Source organism: Anas platyrhynchos, chromosome 13 (assembly GCF_047663525.1).
Source record: "Anas platyrhynchos isolate ZD024472 breed Pekin duck chromosome 13, IASCAAS_PekinDuck_T2T, whole genome shotgun sequence".
Lineage (NCBI taxonomy): Eukaryota > Metazoa > Chordata > Aves > Anseriformes > Anatidae > Anas > Anas platyrhynchos.
In genome coordinates, this window is record NC_092599.1 from 8,127,340 (window position 1) to 8,148,591 (window position 21,252).

Here is a 21,252-nt window from a genome sequence, read left to right on the forward strand (position 1 = left end):
TTGGCATACCCAGGCAAAAGCACTTCTGAAATTTCACGACTAAAATCTGTCATGGGATGATTTCCCATGTCCCCTTCACTATCGCCTACTCAGAAGAGGTTTGATTATGCACCATAAAACCCTTTAAATACCCGTAAGAGCCAGGAGAGGCTGAAGACAAGCGAATAGCAATGATCAGACTGCTTTATGGCCAGAGCTGTTCAGTGTCTCATAGGAACAGACCCTTATACATAGAATAGGAAACCAGGCAGCAAAAATAACACAAGTTGGATTGCCAATGGACTTTGCACCTTGCAGTTGGCCTCACTGGTATCTAGCAATGTGTGTACTCTGATTTAAGGTTCCCCCCAACCCCAAGAGCCAAGGCATGCACAACAGCTGCTTCCCCAGGGGATTCTCTGATGTCTAATGAGAACACAATCCCTGTGGCCTTTCTGGGAGAGGCATTAACAGAGTCACTTTTCTCTACCACGGCCCTTGTCTTCATGAGACTCATCACACTGTTGTCCACCCACCTCCTAACCCCACTCCTCCTGTCCCATCGCATTCAGGAGACTTGCCAGCAGACACAAAGATTTCTGGGAGGATGGACAGCTGGACAGAAATACCAGCCTGAAAAAATAAGCCACCTGATCTGTGCTCCAGGTTGTGAAATTGGTCAAAAGTGATTTTTCAAGTTTGCGGGAAAATAAAACAAGCCAGCAGGGGTACCTCGAGGAAACGTCTCCAAAAGTTTTGAGGCAAAACCCTTGCTCCTGGGGGAGGGGGGCACATTCATACATAAATCCTGCAGTTTGTTTTTTTTTTTTTTCCTGTATTTTTGTATTTTGTTCCCTATCAATATATTGTTTTGCTTAAAGATGGAAAGCATAAATGTGAAAGGTCTGACCTCACTGGGACCAAATGGGTGTGAATCAGGGCACAAATGAGCTGCATCTGCAAGTAATTATTACTTAGGCAAGTCTCTAGAGGGTTGGAGGCAAAGCAAGGTTGCTATTATTAAATGTAGCTTACTGTAAAACCAGATAAATCAGAAAGACAGTTACAGGTAATTATTAGTATGTTGTCATTGGTCAATCAACAAACTGCATTTAAGAAACTGTGATAAAGTGATTTCATAATTAATTGCTTATCAACAGCACTTTAAGAGAGGATAGTGGGGGTGAGCTAATTGTTTTAGTAAAAAAAGAAGATAAACAAATTACAAGTGTCAAGAAGTAGAGAGTACAGCAATATATTGACTGAAATGTAACTTCTAAGCTTGCACTTTGCTCTTTATACTGCTCTGCTTCTGTTGCAAAGCAAGTGCACATAATGCAGTCACCAAATCTCATTCCATTTATGAGAAACATTCACACACACAACCTTTCAGGAAGCAGTCTTTACGTTTTCCCTGTGGTGGTATTGTAACCAAATGCCATTTACTGGTGCTTTTCTCACATCACCTCCTGCTAAGCCTCAGCCCCAGTTCCCACATTTCTGCTCACAGGAGGCACTGGGAACAGGGCAGGGACAGCCAAACCCAGGCAGCACAGTGTGATACGTTTCCCATTCTGGGGCTACAGGGGGATCAGGAATCATGCAAGCACCACTGAGCCTACTATGCTAAAGGACAATTTCATATATTAAGCTCATACCTTTTAATTCTCAGAAGAACCACATCCAAGTGGGTGTAGAGCCACCGCTAATGCCCCTTCTGCTCTGTCAACAGCCTTCTCAGACTACACTTTCAGACTGTTTGGCTGCTGTTGTAACCAGGATCTTATTAATACCACCTGAAAAGTTCTGGCCACAAAGCTGTCTCAGCTGAACACACAAGTTTTGCTAGTTTCCCCTCTCCAAGCTTTTAAATGATTGCTTTCAAAATAAAAATAAATGAAAAATGTATAAACTTGATGAAGACAAATATCTTCTGGTTAGTCTCATGCAACCTTTGTTACATTTAAAAAAAGGCACAGGCTGTAGAAAAACAAGTCTGAAAAACTTCCATCTCAATTATGCAGTCAAAAACTTTCAAAAAAAAAAAAAGAATGAATTTTGTTAATTAAAAATTTATAGAACTCTTACATGTCACCGCTCTGTACAGTTGTTTCTCCTGCTGGGATGCAATATCTATGTTTGAAAACCTTTACATAACTTCTGAATTTTTCTATCTAGCTCCAGTGAACTAATATAATCTATCCACATAGTCTTCTATGTCCCAGTGCACATACTTGTGGTGAACTGTGAAAGCTGCATGGGGATAGTTTTAAAGTTTTATTTAATATTTTATCATGGCTTTGGTTGATGTTTGCATGTCCCCTCCAATCCTAGCTGCTGGCACATGGAAATTTTAACTTTTCAATTACCAGTAGATGAAATTTTCTGGCTTATTTTCCTCTGCAGCTGATATATTCTTTTCTAAATATATGTCAATAATTTTTCTATTCCCCATCCCTTCCCTAGGAGACTGATAGCCTTCGTGCACGGTAGTTTTAAAATAATAATATTTTATTTTTGCTACTTGGATAGACAGATTGTAACATTCTTTTCTTCAAATGACTAATCTACGTTATTTGATAATTACCTAGTAAAATATAAGTATTTCTCCTATATCATTATGTGGATTTTCAAATAATTTAATTTGGTGTTTTTATTTTTCTAATGCATCTGTCTTTGAAAAAATTAAAGTAAAACATCTATGTGCTATGAAAACCATAAGCCAATAAAACTCATCTCTCCATCCATTCTTCAGTCTGCTGTAATTGAAGCACAGTTTCCCAGATTAATAGATGCAATATCACTATTTAATCCTCTCCTCAGTGACAGGGTATAATGATCTGATGAACATGCTACTTAATGGACTACCTCAAAGTATTCAAATACCATGGTGATGAACATAGGCTAGAAAACTACAGAAAATATACTAGAACAGAATAAGAATTAAGAAATAAATCTGCACATAAGGAACAAGATTTATTCAGAGACGTATGGGGCTTTTTCTTTCCCATAAGCTTTTCCAGTTTTAAGTCCTTTATTAATATTTTTATTGTTCCCATAGCTTCACATGAATGCACTGGAATTGTATGAGGAATAATCTAAATTATCTTGCAGAGCGAGGTTGATGTCTCCCACAAATTAATATTAGCTCAGTAACTTGGCAGATTGTGTGTATAAATCACCAAAGATACATGGTGCCTCCCTGTTTCAGTATAAATATAATTTACCATGAATTTATTACTTATATTAAAATGCACCATCACACTGTAGCAATTATTTATTTGTTTTTAATTTCAATAGGGCAGAAATTAATTTGCCAGCTGTACAGGCTCCTTGAGCGATAGCTGGCCAGGGGGCTGTAGGAGCTCCTGGAAGATGTCTTCCTTCAGCCCACCCGAGCCCTGGTTGTAGTGCCTCTCCACTGGGATACAGTCCCCAAACACAAGGGGTACCCAGCTTCTGCTCGAGTCACATTCACCGTCTTCAACCTGCAAATATCACAGTATGTGGGGGCTTATCAGATGAACAGAGAGCCATTAACACCAGCACGAACCTGCATTTATACCGGAGCGTCACCAATGCAGAGCAATGTTCAAGGACAAAGATTTCACATGCCACTTTTTTCTACTTTTTTTTTTTTTAAGGAAAGGATAAAAAAAAAAAAAAAAAAAAAAGAAAGTAGTATACTGTTTCAAAAAATAACTGTTGAAATCAGCACATATGTGCCCTAAACTATACCTGCAGCATTCTTTTCAGGAGGAAAAGAATTGCCACCTTGCTCAGCCCGGGGACGCTGGACAAGGCAGGCATTGAGCACATCGAGCTTAGGGGCATGGACAGGTACCATGAGCTCTGATTCAGTGAAATGCAAGCACAACCAGTGTTCACGTGGAAGTAACCAGGCATCTGTTCAAATGTCTTTCCCTAGCTTTCTGGTTTCCTCTGACTTGCGAAGGTCTTCAGAGACCTGAAGGTCACAGCTTTGGCCTCTATTTTGAGGACTCTTCATTCCCTGAGCAAAAGCAAAGTGCTGATTTCTTGGGGAAAAAAAAAGGACTATGCTAGAAAACATCTTATGCAAACTGTTAGTTTTGTACATTGTCAAATTACTAAATTTGCAGGCAATTAGCACCTAGAAAACTATCTAAAGAAGCAAATTTAATAAACACACAAAAACCACCGCTGCTGGAAATGGATATTTTGCAGGCAAAACTGGTATCTAAAAAGACTAAAAATGTTCTCTCAGGAACAAATGCTCTATGAAGTGGTAAGTTTTTCCTAGAGAACTGTTCTAACCTGAATCATTTTGATGCATTTTGGAACATAATATATACATGCAGGTCAAACTTAAAGAACGAGAGCCTTCTTTGAAAAGCAGTGGTTTTGACAGAGACTTCAGGTCACATGAATTCCCAGCACGATGCTGTAGCCAGACACTGACAAATTCTTTGGAGATATAAGCAGCCAGCTATCATTTAGGATGAAAACAGTGTTTTGACTGTTCAACATATGTATGAGATTATTGCCAGGCTATTGTTACTATCCCACTATGCAAACCTTTTCTAAAAAGGAAATTGAAAAAGAAGACATTTCAGAAAAAGCAGCATTGCATTAATGAATTGGGGTCAAGAAAATACAGATTTCTTACAAAGCAGGTACGGCTTTGCCCCTGTTGCCTTCCAGGTTCCTAATTATTTTCTAATTTCCATCCTAGACTTGATGAGTCATTTTTTGGTTTAACTCGATTCATCTAGGATCAATGCTAAGAACACAGGGAGGAGACAGCTGCAGCCCAGCAAAGACATCAAATCCAGTGGCTGGAATGTGAAATTGTATCAGATAGGGGCAGAAATCAGCACTGACCTAGCAGAAGGGGAACGAACCACTGCAACATTACATATAAGGCTATCATGGAGCTATTGTAAAGTCAGTCTGTAGATATAAAAAAAAAAAAAATGTTTATGCAAAGGACAAACGTCAGAAAGGAATTCTTGGCTCGGAAATCACTGGGTAATGCCTATCCTACAAAGTGAATCAGACTACGCAATGCTTCCAGTATCCCTAGAACTTATGGAAACAGGAAGATCACAGAATTACAGCTCGGGTTGGAAGGGATCATAAAGAGCACCCAGTTCCCAGCCCCTGCTATGGGCAGGGATACCACCCACCAGAGCAGGATCCCAGGGCCCCATCCAGCCTGGCCTTAAATGCTTCCAGGGAAGGGGCATCCACAGCTTCTCCAGGCAGCCTGTGCCAGTAAATAAAAAAAAAAGCGACACAGCTTACGGCCTGGCATTCATACCTATGTGGATCCTGCCACCTAACCCAAGTCAAAAGTATGCTTAAGTCAAAATTATTTATCAAAAGAAAAAAAAAACAAAAACAAACAAAACAACGGCAACAACAAAGCAAGCAAATGAACAAACCAACAAACAAAAACACCCTCCATGGATATAAGATTGAACTTCTTGGAAGCACTGCAAAATTCTGATGTAAGCCAAACCCCCAAAACATTATTGTTCTAGAGAGGGAAACAGTGAATTACCAACATCCTTACATCTCAATCAAATACCCAGTTAACTTTGTTTTTAATTACTGATGAGATTAAGACCATCAGGACTGATTTAATATACAAACAGTGCAGAATCCCTTCAGGTTTTGATTGTTCCTGTATAAAATTATAAAAGGACATACAAAATAAAGTCTTTACACCCAGACACTAATCAAAAACAGATGAGAGTTTATGTAATGAAAATCAAATCATTATAAACATTTTGTAAACCACAGCTCATAAGAAAAACTTTTTTTTCTTTTACACATTCCCAATCAGCTCGTCAGTATACGCACACACTGCGCAGTGCAGAGCTCCTACCCAAGCACTGCCGGGTGTCTTAGCTTCTGGTTCAGCCTCTATTTAACTAAAAGGAGATACCCATCAGTTTCAGCAGACACTGTATCACTTCCCATGTGTCTTATCCTTACATACTTCACTTATAAAATATCCACCGCTTTCCCCCTGACAAGCTCAGAGGACTTCTCAGAGATAAGTGAGAATCCATTTTACTGATAGGAGAAGCAAGACAGGGAGCAGGGAGGAGACTCGAGGTCCAGGTCCCAGTGCGGGAAGGAACCTTACCCCTATTGGCAACTGCACCTCCACTGAAACAGGGCCAAGCACAGGGCACCAAAGGCTGGTCCTCAATGCACTGACTCAGGTTAAACACTCTTGTATTATACTTTTAAAATAAAAAAGCATGAGAAAAAAAAAATACGTAAGGAGATGGGAAAAATATTTTCAAGTCTTTGCTCTTGAAGTTGCCAGTTTAGAGCAGTGTATAGGTGATCTGTAAAACGTACTACCAATAAATGAACAGGGATAACCTGTAACCTAAAGCATTCAAGTTAGAAACCTTCAGTCAGTTCACAACAGGACTATTCTGGTATGGCTACATCTTCATGGTGCTTTCTCAACATAATCTCCACTTTTGAAAAAACAAATATATATCTGTTCACTGTTCCAGGAACTAAAAACCTAAAAAAAAAACACCAACAACATACCAAAATAAATAAATAAATAAATAAATAAATAAATAAAAACAAGGCTTTCTAACTACAGAGGTAATAAAAGGCAGCTATCTTATCATTAACCTCGTCCTTTCCTACCCAGTAGAATGTATTTGAAGAATCAGCATTTTAGCCAAGTTTATTAATAGAATAAAAACATGCTTTGCAATTTGTTTTTTATTTTAGTAACTAAAACACATAATTATACTAATTTACTTGCAAAAATGGAAATCGTAGTGGTTTCCAAATCCTCTGCTTATTAAAAATACCATAAGCACTTCACAGCTTTAGAGTCATTTTGTTATAAATAACTGTGTTTAATTTATTTGGTAGATATACAGGCAATGATAAACTGCTTAAACATAGCCATGGGTATAAGGTTATGAAAAGTTACTGTCAATAAAGTATCTGGAATATGATTCAATATGCATAGTCATGCTATTTGCAAACAGACAGAGGGCAGAGATTAAGCTGTACAGCCGGCCTGGCATACAATTTATCAGTGATTCAACAGCAAATGCTTGATGTGGAATATGGGTGGGAATGGAGGCAATTACTTCTTGTGTTCAGTGTCTGCATGAAGGTGAAGTCTGAGAAATAGGGTTGTGTCGTACTGCAGAAACATAAGATGAGCTTTCACAAAAACGTTCAGAGACATAAGAATTGCTTTTTGCCAGCCCGTATATATTTGGTAAGTTAAAATAATGATAACCCCAAGTTTTATTTCCAGTAACAGATGCAGCCTGAGGGCAACAGTACAAGTTGTCTTCTGTCTTACTACGCTGTTTACCAGTCTCCACGCTGATCTCCATCTGCTTGGCCCTTCCAGTAAGGCTCTCTTTAGGTTTTAATTTGTGCCTTTCAGTCAAGCTTCTCACAAGCTGGAAAACAGACAAAGAAAATCCCCCCCACTACCACGGGTTCAGGACCTGAGCAGTCCCACCAGGCAGCCAGCTCGTGTGCCTGGATTACATAACCCAGAGCTACAGGTTAATAAGGAGGCTCATGAGCTCAGGAACTTCACAAACAAGTGGTCCTAAATGGGAACTCACTTCCCAAGATGGAAAGGAGTCGGGAAGAGATACCTAGCTCTTTTCTGCATTGAATTAGCTGAGGTAATGTCTCAAAGTGTTCCCTAATTCTTCCATGCCAAGCACACAGCCATCCTTTGGTGAATCCATTAGCAAAAAGCACATCCAGGACCCAGGCACCACTTCTCATGGAGATACAACCTAAGGACTTGTGAACATGAGAAATGTCCCTCTGGGTCAGACCAACAGTCTATGACTCTGCGGCTTTTTTATTTGTGACACTTCAGCTTCTAAGCACTAGTTTTCATTGTGCCTCCTACAGGTTAAAATAACTGTTGCTTTTCCTACCTGAGCTGCATTCATGGAAAGTTAATATTTGCTCCTTTGGAAAGGGGGCAAGAACAGCCCCCTATTCACATATGTAGCTGAAAACGTCTAACATCAAGGCTAAAATTAAACCACTAACAAAAAGACAAGAAATAAGTGCTGTCCATAAGAAGGAAAAAAATATTATTATCACAGCCTACTAGAATCATACATTTAATTACAAGAAGTTTGAAAACACCTTAACAATTCATAACAGATCACATTAAGGTAGCACATTTCATACAACTCATATTTCTCATCTCATAAAAAGACGATTCTGTCACAAACCTCTTTTGATCGGAGAACAATGGCTTGAACAGAAACATCTTCCGGGGCTGTTTGTCCATATAATTAGAAAACTTAACTCAATTTTCAGTCAGCTGCATTTAGGAATAAAACTTGTGTCCCTGTTCTACTGGTTGAATAAAACTTGTGTCCCTGTTCTACCAGTTAATGACTCAGATTATCTTTGCAAAAATATTCTGAGGAAAGGCTGTTAATAGGTTAACCCACTCTGTAATACGTTATGTAATTGGTAACCCCAATGGTTCTAGGTATGGCGTGATATCATTTGTTGAAATCAAATGTAGAGACCAAGAGATAATTGGGATTGATTACAGTATTCAACAAAATACGAACAAACACAAACAATGTAAGGTCAAAGAGGAAGGAAAAAAAAAAAGCTTTTTCTAACTAGGCTATGAAGTCACACAGAAGTAGAAAAAATCTATTCTGGGTTGTGAAAGATCACGTTTTTGTCTAAGAAGCATTTTCTGCTGCTACAATTGCACGACTCTCTCTGTGGTACAGCAGTATCATTTTGTACCTGTAACAGGGGTGCTATTTATTATATTTTATTGACTTGAATTTTATTTATTTTTACCCACACAGATTTTAAGCACAGCCAATTCACTGCAGTGAGAAAAAAATATGTATGTATGTGCTGCTCCAGGTGATTCTCCAGGGTATAGAACTGGTAACATTTAAGCATATCAGCCATGCTCAATGGCCAAAGGAAGGTATCAAACAACGCAAGAAAGAGTGGACCAAGACAAAACTCTTGCACATGCTCTCCAATTTCAGTACCATTTTTAGAATAACCATATACCCTATGATATCAACTAAAGGATTTATTCTCTGTACAGGAATTTAACTACATACGCAGGTCTTTCAAATCTCTCTAGAATGGGCTAAGCTCAGTTTGACCTATGTTTGGTTAGGTCAAGAGAGTAATATGTCTTGAGCGTAAGGCAAGGATAATTATTTCTTATGAGCACTGTTTTTATCCAGATTCCCAAGAATCCGCACTTCGGTTAGACAAGCAATCAAAACCTACAGTTAAGCAGAACAGAGAATAAACCCGTCTCTAGCCAGCTTCAAACAGCTACAGGGCAACTCAGCGAGACCTGTCTATCACTGGGGGGAGTCCTTCCACACAGGTATAATCTTCCTTCTGTCAATGTAAATTCTCAGATAGTAACACTTCAGCTAAACAGAAAAAAAAGAGGATGTTCTGCATTATAAGAGATTTATGGCAGTTTCACTACAGCAGCATGATTAAGACCAGTAAACCTACATTTGTAATTTTGCCAGGCAGCTTCTGTCCCACTACCATGCTGCTCCAGGAGTAACGTGCTCAAAGGATGACCACAACCACCCACAGACTAACACAGTAACTAGTTACCAGCTGGCTTCTGCAAACCCAGAGGCATCAGAAGTTTGTATTTTCAGGGACCGTTTAAGCATAAACTTGAGCGAGGCACATAATCAGCATAAGGATTTCTTGAGTAAGTTGACCAGAAGCTATCATCCCCTTCTCCCCCCTTATCTGGCTGCTGAACAGAGCGTTTTCCTCTTGGAGAGCCAAACACCAGTGACCTATTTCTGATTAAGATAGCAGAGATACTAGACACATTTCATCCACGCCATATCACATAGAACATAGTCCGAAATGACAGAGATTGGGAGAGGAAACATAACTTAGGTTTCTAATGCTGGAATCAGACCAATGAACTTACTCCAGATTTATAGCAGCGTAACTACAAATGAAATTGGACTGTTATCTCTGGTTTTATAGCCAAAGAGTGGTGCAGCAGGTACAGGGCCAGCTGCCACAGACCATATTTGTTAGGGAGGGCTTATTTCCCCTCATAAACCATATGAACCAATTTCACTAGTCAGAAAATAATTATATGGGTTTGCATACTTCAAAAGCCTGTGGAAAAAATGATACGTTTGCTGTCAATTTAGAATTTGAGTCTATTGTTTTACTTTGTTTTGCTCAGAGTATAAAGCCATTACATGACTAAAATTAAATAAAACGGTTTCCTTGAGAGCTGTTAAAAATATTCTAATGTATTTGTCTTACAGCTTCATTAATCCATTTCTAATTCATTCTGCAGGTTTACTCAACAGCTGTGCCTGATGTAAACTACAAATCTGGATAAAATTAAAGCTGCCATACCACTAAATCACTTTATTTTCAAAGACTTAAAATCTTCTGCTTTTTCAAATCATAGTTACAGGTTATTCTACCTATAGGCAAGAAAAAGGTTATTTTTATTTTATTTTATTTTTTTTGTAAGAGAAGAACAAACAAGCCCGAATACTAGAGTTTAAGAGTGAATTTAATTTAGTACCAAGTACAGGAAGTACTCTGTCCTACTATTCCTTTTTTTAGGTAGAGATCAGTATTCATTTTTAAATTTCCATGTGCGGCATTGCAACACAACTGGAACTACCACTTTATTTTTATTTATAGTGTTGTAGCAGCTATGACAACCTGCAGTTTCTCTTAGAAAAAACTAGATTTCAAAGAAAAGTGCAAAGTAGCTGCAACTAACATTGCTTATGGCAAAGATGCTTTATCTGTAACAAACACCTATTTTTCTTGCTGCTTAAGTAAATAATAATAATAGCAATAGCAATAATAATAATAATAATAATAATAATAATAGTAATAATAATAATAGTAATAATAATAATAATAATGGAGCCTTAGTAATGTAACATCTTCTAAATAAAAGGAAATGTTAACTTTCAAGCATTGGTGGTTATTCCCAACACTGCAGTACCTAGACTAGAAATCCACTTTGGACTCACCATCCAATAGTGTCTAGGGGTGCAAGTGCTCGAGTGATGAGTTTAGGTAGTTCATTATGAATTGTATCTCTGCACCCTTCAGGCTCTGCTGTAGTATTATTGTATGGCAGAGCTCCTTTCCGATTTAGGAAATGTTACACTAATTGAGTATGCAGGCACACGCTCTCCCCATCTCTGATTAATTAGCACCACTCTAGCTCTTCACATCAATCTTGTGAAAACCACTGTGACTGATCTTGTCTCACTTGGAGCTGAAAATTACTTTGCCAATAGCATAACATAATACTTCAGTATAAACAACAACAAAGACGGGGCTCTTTGGTGGCCCCATGATCGTTCCTTTTATGTTGCACATCTCTACGGTGCTTTTGAAGACAAAGGACAAGACTTTACAGACAAATGCAAGTCAGAAAAATTAAGATAGGATACTGAATGCCCTTTATTTTTATAGTGGTGTCTCTGATCAAAAGCAGTGGCATTTTTTGCAATCCCTGTTTTGACAAGATCGCTTCAAAGGTCACTACTGTCTTCCCTCCCTTCCTTGGGAGGGAGTAAAGTCCCATTTAGGAAAGCATTCAGAAGCTTCAGGCATTGAAGAGTAACTCCTGAAGGATGACTGCTAATGCGTGACATAGCCAGACTACACAGCATGACCCAGAGCCACTCTGCTGCGTTTTCCTTTCTTAAACTTTGGGAAAAGACTTTCTTTCCCTTGCCCAGCAGCCATTTTGAACACACGCAAAGGAACAACATGAATTGCAAAATGTTTTTTCTCACATTGTCTTTTGCTACTGATGAGTCAAACGGTTGAGCCAGGAAATGTCAGCAAGACGGAGATGAAGGCTGATGATTTCAGGGCAGAAGTGAAGTTTTCAGGCAGAATTTCCCTATTGGACCAGGCTGCTTTTATCACGTGTATCGCAACTCCCAGGCTAGCCTAAGGCTGCGCAGCTTGGCTCCCAGCGTTCCCAACTCCCAGCCCCATTGTTTTACACATTCAGCCTTCTCTCATCAGCCCAGATTTCACAGGCCATATTGTCTTGCTCTGAATTCACTTACTAGTTTTAACCCAGAATTTACTAAGCTCCTTAAGCTGTATGTTTCTGAACAAACCCGCAAGAAAGGTTTTGCAGCTAATACCAGCCTTTCTCTAATCTCTTCAGAGCAGTGCAGCCTTCCAGCTGAGTGTCCTTCTATTATATAGGCTTGTGCTCTAGGATAAAAAATACAACAATTCAAAGGAGATGAGAACTACCCCAGTTCTTTCACCACCACATTTTAGCAGCACTAACAGGAGTTGCTGCATGACTCCCTGCATGAGGAGACGTGAAGGTACAGCAGACCAGTGGGAACAACAGCAGTCCTTGCCGGTTCACAAGCACCAGGTTAGTTCTGCGCCTGCAAGCCATATCCCTCCCCTTGGTCCTGGTGGGAAGCAGCTCATGCAGCGGAGAGGACGTGCACTCTGCCTGCAGTGCTGCAAAAGCAAACAGAGCTCTCTGCCGAAGAGGTGGCCAGATCTCAGCAGCAAGGTTGTCGCTGTGGTCCTGTTTGTGCTTGTTTTGGCTGCCTCTCTTGCTAAGAAGTCAAAGGAGAAGTCCTACCTACCTTTTCTAGTTGTAGAAACAGGGTGAGAAACAGATTTCCCATTAAGTTGAAACTGAAAAGATTTTAAAACCAGCCATTACCAAAAGGTTTACAAAGGCTGAGATTTTAAAAGTGTCCTGAGGGAAGCAAAGAACCTCTCAGAAATTAATGGGAATTAAATGTCCAAAAGCCATGGGCAATTCTGAAAATCCTATCCAAGTATCTAATACTTCTATCTGCCAGAGACACTAACATTTAAAACAAAAGTGATTTTATCACTGGCTAAGAATCAGTTTAAGTAAAAGAATTATAAAATATTAAACCAATTAGTCTGTTTGACAACTTGACATTGATTCTTCCCAGATGATGAGAAGGCTGCAGGATGGCAGGAAATAGTACAGCCATGATATAAAATGAGAAGAAACTTCGGAGAAGTCTCAGAAATCTGTAGGTCAGAGCTCAGACCTATGTGTGATGAAATTGGCATTTCTTGGTATTCAGCAAGTATAATGTAGGTATTTATTACCTAAGCATAAGATTTATGATCCCCTTAACTACTTGTTAACTTACTTGGACATGCTTAGGTTTTATAAATGGCATGATAGCTAATCACTTTTCTGGTGCTTCTATCTTCTTTTCTGTCACCTAAAACAAAGGTCTCGTATTTGCAGTAAGGCTCTTTTAAAGTAGCACATACTAACCTTTCTTACAGCTTTTTCTTATATAACCAGCTCCAGCAGATTACTCACCCAAGGAAGAGAAACTTGTTCAGCTTGTATAAAGCCAAGCCATGCCAATTTGAGTGGTACAGGAAATTTAAATTTAAGCTTCATTTTACATGGGAGAAAAAAAAAAAAAAAACACAACACAACACAACATTTCAGAGCTATATAAAAGGTCACATCGGTAAACAACAGGGACCCAGAGACACAACTGTTAAGTGTTCCCTATGCAATGTAGCACATAGCATTTCTAAAAGAAAAGGAAAAATGGTGACATTAAGAAACACGTTTCCTGCTACTTCAAACGCTGTGGTTAAAATCAGCCTTGCTTCCTTATTTGACCTACGAAATTAAGCTATGTGCATTCCAACCCACACACGCACATTTCCATACAGTCATGGTTTATACAAAAATGCCTCGTCTGCTGTTAGGAACAACTTGCCTACAATTGGTTTCATCGGGACCCGAAGCAGGATCATAACCAGCCCTGCCCGCCAATGAGAAAATGCCAAAGCAGCATTTTACCACAATTCCCCAGGCCTCTATTTTCGACTACTGTGACGTTATAACTAAGAAGATTCAATTAAACAGATTCTTTAGGCTTACTCATCCAGCATTTTATGAACCATCTCACCTCTTATCAGGCTAAACCAGATATTTATTATAACAATAAGGAGATTTCATACTAATGTTTCACATTCACTGAAGCCCAGAGATATTAAACAAGATCATTTACCGCTGTCTGCTGCCATTTAAAGAACTGCATTCAGAAAACGTGAGGTGTTCAAAGGTTAATTTGGATTAATGTCAATGGATTTTGCTTCCTTCTCCCAATCCTTGACTCTTATACTTCCCCGAGGCCATGTAGGCCTTTTCAGCTCATGGGGAACAGAGCCCGGATACACGGGGATGGAAACGACTCTGCCTTTGCTAGAGCTGTACTGCTCTCCCCAGCCTGGCCCAGCCAGGCCTTCCACACAGGCTTTAAGCAGTCCCTGAATTTTCAAGATATTCAGGCTGAGTGAAGCAGAGGAGACTTCTAGATTTCTTTATAAGCCCTCAACCTGGATCCCCTGCTGCTCCCTGTCACTGCTCCCAGTGCACCCAATGGGGCTCAGTCCAGGACCACTTCCACACAATGCCCTCTTCCACTGCTCTTCCTCTCCCTGTGCTACAGGAGACTCAAGGGACTACTACGGCCTTCAGCACTGGTGACTCCTGTCATTGCCTTTTCTTTGCAGAGAGGAGTCATGGGGAGGCTCCCAGTCCAGTTTTTGAGGCCACTGCTCCTAGAAGCCAACAGACTGCTCTGCACAGAGCTCTGTGCCAAGGCTGGCCAGGCTACAGGCTGCAGCTCTTGAACCAGTGTTCAACCCACAGAAATGGCAAAGGGTTAAAAAACAAACAACAAAACAAACAAACAAACAAACAAGTTTGGCCAGCAAACAAACAAACTAAAAACCTACCCCATGCAGCACATGTGTGAGCAACCATCAGCAGATGCTAACAGAGTGCAAGCAGGCAAGGACCAAGAAACACATGATGAAAAGAATTACACTAAAATCAGGCTCCAAATAAGGAATGAATATGAAACTATGCAAAATTTAATATGGAATTTCTTTGTTTCCTTGTCTTTGGAGAAAGGTGGACTAACAATATACAATGGGCCAGATAATGAGAAAGCCAGATGGCTGAATCTTGTGGAATTTGGGAAATGAGAAATGAGAGTGCACGGAATGAGTGTACAGAAAGGGAAAAGCAACAGTATTTTAAAACCACTCTGCAGTGGAAGACAAATTTTAACATATTAAAACCATATGCCTTTTCTTCCTAAAACAGTACCAGTCATTAGGACCTTGAATTTAAATCATGCTTTAAGTACTAGTTTGTTACTGCCATAAAGACCAAGTGTCCCTGCCCTAAGAAGACACTATGTCCATGCAAACCAATTGCTACCTTTATTTTTATTTTCCTTTTCCTAAATCTTCTAATGTCACTGTTACTTTCTTCCTTTCAAACAAAAAAAAAATCAATGCATAAGCATCCATACTATTGTTTGTCCCACTGTATCTTGCTTGTTAGCAAGGCTCCTGTTGGCACAGCAGTTATTTATGGGACATAGCACATTCTTCCCTGTTTCCTCCAGCTGCTCAGCCACAGCACTGCAAACAGGCTGCAGGAAGGCTTTTATTCACAGAAGTCAGATTCAGTTTAAAAATAAGCTGCATTTTACTACCAGAACACATAACTGGTTTACAATGTCAATTAAACATTGTATTTAATAACAAATAAACAGAAATGTTTTCCTAAGTTAGCACTGGTAATTAAGTAAGAGTTTCTTCCATGGGACATATTCTGGGTAAGGCTGCCTGTATGACAGCACAAGATCGTCACCATCATCATTTTACAGCTCCCAGAGCTCACTAGATTAATCACAACAGAGAGGTAACCAAATGGCTCCCCCTGCTCACTCTGCACCCCGCGGCACCACGCTATCCAAATCCTGCAGGTGCAGCAGCACAGAGCACCACCAACCGCAACAGGGAGGAGCGGTGCAAAAGGGGCAAAGCAAATTCCTTCACGAACAAAGGTCGGTTCTGGCTCAAAAGCTGGTTTCATAAATGATGAGCGTAGCTGTGGAGATCATGGAAGGAAGCCGGGGCAATACCCAGGATTTCTGTTTTGCAGGGAGAGCTGCTACACAGCAGGGTGCAGGAAAGGATGCGTTTGTCTGCCCAGTGCATAAATTGCTTTGGTGGCTCCTGAAGTGCTTAAACCATGGAAGTGTCCTCAGACAGCAATGCAAATTACACCAGTATGCGAGCACTGTCCCACTGTGACGATTGCAAAAGAAATTCATGTTCAAGCCCTTTTCCTGAGCTAGTGAGCAGTGAAACAAGCCTCACTTTTGCAGGGAATGGAAAGCAGAAAGCAGGCATTTAAGTCACTTATCTGGCTAAGAGGGTAATTCCATAGTACAGAAAACATAATGCGGATGTGGTAGCAAAATTGCATGGCATTAATATTATCAGTATAGTGTGACCTACACACCTCCATCAGCACTGGGCTTCCATGGGTTTGGTGCTCTAAAAGCACACAAAAGGTAAACTCTGGTACAAAAACAAACTCTGCAGAAGGAAGTGCAAGCGTGATGCCCTCTGTAAGGTATTACGCCTTTATTTAGTGGTGTTTGTCTTTTAGAAGGCAAGAAATGAATGCTGACTTCATGAAGTATCTAAAAAAAAAACAAAGCAAAAACAGATTCTCTGTTCCAAAGCCTTTCTCTACCCTATTTAGAAAGTCTCTTCTCCTTCTTGCAGAAATGCCATAGTATAAATCTAGGGGAGCAAGACACGTCTCACGGTCCAGGAAAGAGCTCAGCCAGCACAGCGGCTCAACCACCATGTATTCCAAGCCCATTATTTTTCATTCTTAACTTAACCATCAAATACTTTCCAATGCCAGAGAGCATTTACTGCCAGAGAGCTATTTTCTGCTTTGCACTCATCGTTCAAATAAACAAGAGAGGAGGAAAAGAAAAGAAGAAATAAAGAGGTTAGCATAAGGTTCTGGAACTTCAGAAACCAGCAAGAATACGATAGGCTATTTCTTAAATCATGTTATCTAAAAATCGTAACACATTTTAGTGGTTGGTGTTTTTTTTTGTTGTTGTTGTTTGGTTTTTGTTTGTTTGTTTGTTTGACTTTGGTTGGTTGGTTTGCAATTAACAGAAAGCAAGGATTCTTCTTGATGAGCTGACCATGGAATACAATGAACCAAGAACACGCTGGAGGCACAGCTCAAAAGATTACACTCCACTTCCCCTGGAACTGGTTCTCAGTAAGTCTTGGCCCCCAGTTAGATTCAGCTAACAGCCTCTTTAATAAAACCACAATTTCTCCCGACTCTGCAATCCTGAAGACCTTCAATAACAGCACTTTTCTCTTCAAATCATTCAATACATGTCCTCCAATCCTGACCTCACACTTCATCATCAAGGGCATCCACTTTGACTAAAATTGCTAGTCTAAACTTGGCAGATAGTAGGGATTTGGCTCCAGTACTCAATCATGCTATTCTACTGTATGGGCCGAGAAAAAAGGCATAGCAAAATTATTTATTATCTATAGAACAAAGAGGGAAGTTTCAGTCTTGGCTCCTGTCTAGTCGCCTACAGTCCTCAACTCCCAGAACAGTAAGAAGAAGAAAAACACCAGGTCCTCCGAGCACATACAGTATCAGTTGAATATCAGCCCACATCAGTGTGCATTGCATGTTCATAGGTTACTTTTGGTACCTCAGATGCCTATACAAAATTTAAAGATTCAGTAGAACGTTCAAAACGTTTTGCACGGCACAATTGTGAATAATTGTTTCTTTAACTCCATCACTTCTTTTCCTTAGAGCCCCTAATATTGTCCCTATCTGAAGGTCTTACCTTCTTCGTAACCAATGGTTAAACCCATTACTCTCAACGCTGACTAAACTCTAGATCTACTCCCAACCCTTTTTCTTAGGAATGTTGTTTTTACATAAGGAGTTGGTTGTCTTAGCCATTCATTGTCCCCAAAAAACCGTGAAGTTCAAATACCATAAGCTCAATAACAAACTTCAAATTAGACAATGAACTAAACTCATTCATCTAAAAAAAATGGTAAAAGCGTAAAACAACTTACAAATTACTATCATCACCTCAAATCATTAATTGTGGCTAGTAATTTAAAACAGGAATGTTATCTATTTTCATCCTGAAGAAATTTAGAAGCCATGGTTTCCTGTTAGAGGGTGGTGTCCAAAACTGCTCAATAGAGGTCTGCAAAAGTAATCTTTCTAGTTCTGTTTGAAAAGAAATGCTTGGAGCTTTTCCCATTAAAAAAGGAAACAGGCTTGTCTAAAGTGCAAAATCTTTATATTCTTCAAAGAATACAAGCAACTAAACAACTTCAACCTTTCTGGGGGGAGTCAGGGAAGAGAAGGGAAGTGCTCGTGAGATGACTGGGTTTTTATCTTGATGCCATAAGTAGACTTAAATATGCAGTCTGACTAATATTTGTTTAACTCAGAGCTTCACTAAAGTAATTAGTTTAATATACAGCACATTTAGATGGCAGAACAGCAGGAATGTTCTGTTTTAAATACAACAATGAAATGAAACTTTCCCAAATAACTCCTAATCTTTAAAGATAAAACTGCTATTTAGGTTCACACTAGCGGAATACAAAATGGTTTCCTGAGATATTCTGGATGGTAACTACATGTTATAAAGGAGCTGCTAGACAAGAGCCATTTTTTATTTTAAATTACCCAAGCCAGTCACCTCTCTGCATTCAGAGGTTTCTTGTGTTGCTATTTGTTCTCATTTTAAACGCTGTACGTAGTTTTCATCACTCTGATGCTGCTCTTTGGAAATACACAATACTGCCGCCCGGAATGGAAGACAGCCCCAAGCCTGAGAAGCAGCCACCACCCCTATGGTGCTAGAGGAACCTGCTGCTCAAGCACAGAAGGATCAGTTCACGTATGCAGGTGTCTTGAGATGGGACGAAATGCCTTGAAGAACCTTCCCAATGGGGAGGGGGACAGAGTTATAGGATTTCACCTGTAAATACAAGCTCTAGATTTGCAAAACATCTGAGTTCACAGTTTCTGTGCACAGGCTAAAAAGGTTTTTCCTTTCACAGAAGCACATATACCTAAGACCTACGTGGTGCAATTCAGGTTTCTCATGAACTGTCCTCTCCCAGTTTGTGCTTCTTTCTACATGAAAAAAGTACACATTTTCTGCCAGTCACCAGCTCACCCAAGGGACAAAGGACACCGCAACACATTCACACCACTAAATAGAGGAGACCAGGTCTTCTGCAATTAAATAAACAAAAAGAAAAGAGGGGAAAAAAAGAGACAGAGAAGAAGAAGGAGACTACCTCTGTAGGGTGTAAAATGACTAAAAGAAAAGCTAATGTGTGCCCAGGAAGAGGGCCAGCCATAGCTGAGAAGTATAATCTGGAACTTGGAATCAGGGGTACTTTTACTGCCAAACATATGTCAGGAGCGGTTTCAGTGACTGTCTGCCTGTTCTTTTATAGGAGCCAGCTAAAAAAGGCACTCAGGTCCGTGCAAATATTCTTCCAGTATTGACCTAGAGACTGCAAAGCAAAGGGATTACTCCATTTGCATGAAGACTGTGTTTGAAGCAGTTATGAAAAACGGCTGCAAAGAAATTCTAATCTGCTGATGTATTTATAGCTGAAACATGGCTTGCAAATAAGAATTCCAGAACATAAAAAAGGAGTCTTACAAACAAGGACAATTCCATACATTTCATATGATTTCATAAAGACAACGGCACCATAAAAATGAATTGTAAAACTGGTGACAAAGACAACCGATTAGTTCATCATCTTCATTTCCTGCTATGGCAAAATTTTTCTCCGGAGTGTATTCAAAAGCACATTCTAGATCTTAACAAAATTAGTTAACCCTGTGACTGTGTGTGACATAGCAAGAATAAATGGTCTCTTTGCACACAAATAGTTTAACCATTCAAGGAAGAAGAAAAAAAAAAAAAAAAGTAAAGATATTGCTTGCCATTGATCTCTTTTTGCTAGGAAATCCCAAAATGCACAATTCTGAGACACCGCAGCTGCCAGAAAGTCTGTTCAGGTTACAGAGCCAGCCCATTTCACAAGGTTACAAGAAGCATGACAGAGGACATCAAGACAGCAAAGGACTTTAAAGGGCTCCAGTGAATGCTACATCTAAAATTCTCAGAAAGCAATTTATTGAAAATTAATCATTTTAATCAAGTGGTCAGATGGCTGCATCTATCTTCAACCCATTACACCTAGGAGGGATTCTACTCACTAAACAAGTCTAGACAACCTCTAAAAATCCCTGCATTGTGCAATGGCCCTTCCTGGCCTCCTGGTCCGCAGAGGTGATAAGTCCACCTCTAGTCCCCTGGTTTTCTGTTCTTCCACCCCTTGTATGTCACTGTGTTATTCTGGGGAACAAGCCAAGGATCAAACAGCGAATGTCTTTAACTACCTCACCTATGAGCATCTTACTGATCTTCCTTGCATTGCTTCAGCCTCCTCAGCACAGCTATGTGAAAAAACATTATCTAACAAAGGGATTGGACGAGGTTTCTGTTCACTAGTGCGATGCACAGAAGATGCCTCCAGCACGCTCTCCAAAGACATGAGACTCATTAGCCTTTGTGCTACTTCTCTAGGGTTCTCTGGGGTCCTGCCCTTTCAGCAGGACCTGTGAGATTAATGAAATGTGGTCTGTAGTCCACAGCTCTTCCCTTAAGCAAAAGCTGCAAAGGGAAGTGCCCGGTCCTGCCCGAATCTGAGTGAATAGGAAATGCAACTGCGTCACTGAGAGGGAAAAGACAATGCTGGATACCTTCTCATCACTGCATTTGTGACAGAACTCTGATACATCTTCATCAGCTTTCCACCACACAGAGAAACGATGTGGAGTATTCTGGCAGTCCTGTAAACAACACAGTTCTAACATTTTGGGGTTTACTGTGACAAAGAAAAGCTTGAAGACAGGCAGCTAAAAGAAGTTAAAGGTATTTACAAAAGAGGTATGTCTGGGATATTTCTGTTGTCAGCCTTCATTTAAATCCCTAGACAGCATTAAATAGCAGGCATTCCAGTATGTAAAAAATACATACAGGATATGAATGTTTCTCCTAAGCGTGTAAAGGGTTCACACACTCTTTCTTAAAAAGAACATTCTTGCTGTCTTTGATGTTGTAAATCTTATTATGTAAAACAGTCTGTTGTGTAAAATAAATGATGGTGCATGATCCTGCAAGAAGCTTAGTACCCGTAAGTCGTTTTAAAGCCATGCTTGTAAAGGGCACTGAGCATCAAGCAAATTTCTAC

General features: G+C 39.8%; 1 protein-coding gene across 2 annotated transcripts in view; it reads right to left on the reverse strand.

Annotated features, from left to right (window-relative positions):
* Positions 1 to 21,252, reverse strand: part of PTPRG (protein tyrosine phosphatase receptor type G) — a 397,752-nt gene that overhangs the window by 238,211 nt on the left and 138,289 nt on the right. Inside the window, exon 1 of one of the 2 annotated variants that reach the window (XM_027467841.3) lies at positions 1,638 to 1,786. The exons of the other annotated variant lie outside the window; for it this stretch is intronic. The gene's annotated coding sequence lies outside the window, so the exon portion shown is untranslated. Of the gene's footprint in view, positions 1 to 1,637; positions 1,787 to 21,252 lie in introns of those variants that run through there. 2 annotated transcript variants of the gene reach the window in all.